Source organism: Bubalus bubalis, chromosome 20 (genome assembly GCF_019923935.1).
Source record: "Bubalus bubalis isolate 160015118507 breed Murrah chromosome 20, NDDB_SH_1, whole genome shotgun sequence".
Taxonomy (NCBI): domain Eukaryota; kingdom Metazoa; phylum Chordata; class Mammalia; order Artiodactyla; family Bovidae; genus Bubalus; species Bubalus bubalis.
In genome coordinates, this window is record NC_059176.1 from 14,448,716 (window position 1) to 14,452,852 (window position 4,137).

Consider the following 4,137-nt stretch of genomic DNA (forward strand, 5'->3'; position numbering starts at 1 on the left):
ACCTCTCCTTTACAGTCTTTTAATGGTTCATCATTATTTCCTTTGTCAGCCTGCCTCCCTCTTTTATGTCCCCGCTTGTGTATGACTCTAAAGCGGTGTCCTTGACCTGACTTTGTATGTATTCTCTTGTTCATTTTTTGTGCCTTCCTATTTCCTCTGTATCTTCTCCTCCCAAATTCTAAGACTTAACCTTTAACCTGTGCTTAATTCAAAAGGCACAATGGTGTGCTGGTTAAAAGCATGGATTCTAGTGTCAGAATGTCTGAGTTCAAATCCTGGCTCTTCTACTTACTGGCAGTGCCCCCTAATTTCCCTGTATGTAAAATGGGAATAATAATAGAACTTAACTTCATTGGATTATTGGAGGATTAAGTAAACTCATGTAATATGCATAGAATGGTGCCTGGAACTGTTACATACTATATAAATATTGACAATCATTATTATTAGATTCTAGATGAATTTTTTAATCTGCTCTCAGTACATCTTCACTTGCATGCTTCTTGAATCTATTTCTTACTTTCAATTCCTACAGCTTCTCTCTTTTCCTTGCAGAGAAGTGGCTAAGAGTATGCTCATTTAAGTCAAACATGAGTTAGCATTTCAGTTCTACTTCTTAGCAAAACCATATGACCTCCTGTTAATGTACTTCATCTCTCCAGGCTGTCTCCTCATCTGTATCTATATCATAGGATTGCAGTGAGGATTAAATGAGGCAATGTATGTGAAGGAGATAGTATAAACAAAGTAAACAGTTAACAAATAATAGTTATTCCATTATTGTTACCACCAGATCTTCTGCATTTAGCACAAATACTACTAAGCACAAAGCAGGCCCAGGTTGCTCCAAGTACAATGCTACCTCCCTCTTCTAAACTTTTGTATTAATAGCATTTGTTATTTGTACCACTTATTTGACCGTTAGCTTATGTCACTCTGTATTGTTGTTTATGCTCAGTCTCTTAAGTCGTGTCTGACTCTTTGCGACCCCATGTGCTGCAGCCCACCAGGCTCCTCTGTTCATCAGATTTTCCAGGCAAGGATACTGGAGTGGGTTGCCATTTCCTCCTCTAGGGAATCTTTGCAACCCAGCAATTGAACCCACTTCTCCTGCAGTGCCAGGTGGATTCTTTATCATTGAACCACCTGGGAAGCCCCTATTGTCTTCTCTTCCTGGTTTAAGTGTAAGCTCTTTCAAGATAAGGACCTTGTCTTACAGCTCCTGTAGCTTTAGCATCTAGCCCAGTGTTTGGTAAATAAATGGAGATGGACAATCCATATTCTCTTCAAACTTCAAATGCCAAATTAGAGCTGATTATCCACAGCCCTTCTCAATTCCGCCTCCTAGTGCAGAAACCTTTGACACCACTCATGAATTTCTCATGTACAAAATCTTCCTGTGTTCCATCAATTCTGCATGTGCCTGGCTCAGTGCCTAGCACATAGTACCTGCTCAGTAAATGTTGAATGATGAGTGAATGAATATTGCTATATTTTTATTTTATATGTTTTAGATTCCTCCTCCTTTTTAGATTTTCCTAACCATACCGCGCTAGTGCAGACTCTTATTGACTGTGTCCAGAATATTGAAATAGCTTTCTATCCCCAAAGTGAAAGTTGCTCAGTCGTGCCTGACTCTTTGCGACCCCATGGACTATACAGTCCGTGGAATTCTCCAGGCCAGAATACTGGAGCAGGTAGCCTTTCCCTTCTCCAGGGGATCTTCCCAACCCAGGTATTAAACCCAGATCTCCCGCATTGCAGGCAGATTCTTTACCAGCTGAGCCACAAGGAAAGTCCAAGAATACTGGAAAGGGTAACCTATTCCTTCTCCAGAAGATCTTCCTGACCCAAGAATCCAATCGGGTCTCCTGCATTGCAGGTGGATTCTTTACCAGCTGAGCTATCAAGGAAGCTAGTGTTCTTCTTTAACTTTAATATACTTTATCTGTTACCCCTATACAAATGTCCCTAAAATACCATTTCTATGCCCAAATATCAGTTCAGTTCAGTTCAGTTCAGTCGTTCAGTCATGTCTGACTCTTTGCGAACCCATGAACCACAGCATGCCAGGCCTCCCTGTCCATCACCAACTCCTGGAGTCCACCCAAACCCATGTCCATTGAGCCGGTGATGCCATCCAACCATCTCATCCTCTGTTGTCCCATTCTCCTCCTGCCTTCAATCTTTCCCAGCATCAGGGTCTTTTCCAATGAGTCAGTTCTTCCCATCAGGTGGCCAAAGTATTGGAGTTTCAGCTTCAGCATCAGTCCTGCCAATGAACAACCAACACTGGTCTCCTTTAGGATGAACTGGTTGGATCTCCTTACAGTCCAAGGGACTCTCAAGAGTCTTCTCCAACACCACAGCTCAAAAGCATCAATTCTTCGGCGCTCAGCTTTTTTTATAATCCAACTCTTATACCCATACATGACCACTGGAAAAACCATAGCCTTGATTAGATGGACCTTTGTTGGCAAAGTAATGTCTCTGCTTTTTAATATGCTGTCTATGTTGATCATAACTTTCCTTCCAAGGAGTAAGCATCTTTTAATTTCATGGCTGCAATTACCATCTGCAGTGATTTTGGAGCCCAGAAAAATAAAGTCTGATACTGTTTCCATTGTTTCCCCATCTATTTGCCATAAAGTGATGGGATTGGATGCCATGATCTTAGTTTTCTGAATGTTGAGTTTTAAGCCAATTTTTTCACTCTCCTCTTTTACTTTCATCAAGAGACTCTTTAGTTCTTCTTCACTTTCTACCATAAGGGTGGTGTCATCTGCATATCTAAGATTATTGATATTTCTCCTGGCAATCTTGATTCCACCTTATGCTTCCTCCAGCCCAGTGTTTCTCATGATGTACTCTGCATATAAGTTAAATAAGTAGGGTGACAATATACAGCCTTGACGTACTCCTTTTCCTATTTGGAACCTGCATACAGATTTCTCAAGAGGCAGGTCAGGTGGCCTGGTATTCCCATCTCTTTCAGAATTTTCCACAGTTTATTGTGATCCACACAGTCAAAGGCTTTCACATATTCAATAAAGCAGAAATAGGTGTTTTTCTGGAACTCTCTTGCTTTTTCTATGAGCCAGTGGATGTTGGCAATTTGATCTCTGATTCCTCTGTCTTTTCTAAAACCAGCTTGAACATCCGGAGAAGGCAATGGCACCCCACTCCAGTACTTTTCCCTAGAAAGTCCCATGGACAGGGGAGCCTGGTGGGCTGCAGTCCATGGGGTCGCTAGAGTCAGATACGACTTAGCGACTTCACTTTGACTTTTCACTTTCATGCATTGGAGAAGGAAATGGCAACCCACTCCAGTGTTCTTGCCTGGAGAATCCCAGGGACGGGGAAGCCTGGTGGGCTGCCGTCTATGGGGTCGCACAAAGTCGGACATGACTGAGGCGACTTAGCAGCAGAAGCAGCAGCTTGAACATCTGGAAGTTCACAGTTCATGTATTGCTGAAACCAGGCTTGGAGATTTTTAAGCATTACTTTACTAGCGTGTGAGATGAGTTCAATTGTGCGGTAGTTGAAGATTCTTTGACGTTGCCTTTCTTTGGGATTGGAATGAAAACTGACCTTTTCCAGTCCTGTGGCCACTGCTGAGTTTTCCAAATTTGTTGGCATATTGTGTGCAGCACTTTCACAGCATCATCTTTCAGGATTTGAAATAGCTCAACTGGAATTCCATCACGTCCACTAGCTTTCTTCGTAGTGATGCTTCCTAAGGGCCACTTGACTTCATTCCAGGATGTCTGGCTCTAGGTCAGTGATCACACCATTGTGATTATCTGGGTCACTAAGATCTTTTTTGTACAATTCTTCTGTGTATTCTTGCCACCTCTTCTTAATATCTTCTGCTTCTGTTAAGTCCATACCATTTCTGTCCTTTATCGAGCCCATCTTTGCATAAAATGTTCCCTTGGTATCTCTAATTTTCTTGAAGAGATCTCTAGTCTTTCCCATTCTGTTGTTTTCCTCTATTTCTTTGCATTGATGGCTGAAGAAGGCTTTCTTATCTCTCCTTGCTATTCTTTGGAACTCTGCATTCAAATGGTATATCTTTCCTTTCCTCCTTTGCTTTTCGCTTCTCTTCTTTTCACAGCTATTTGTAAGGCCTCCTCA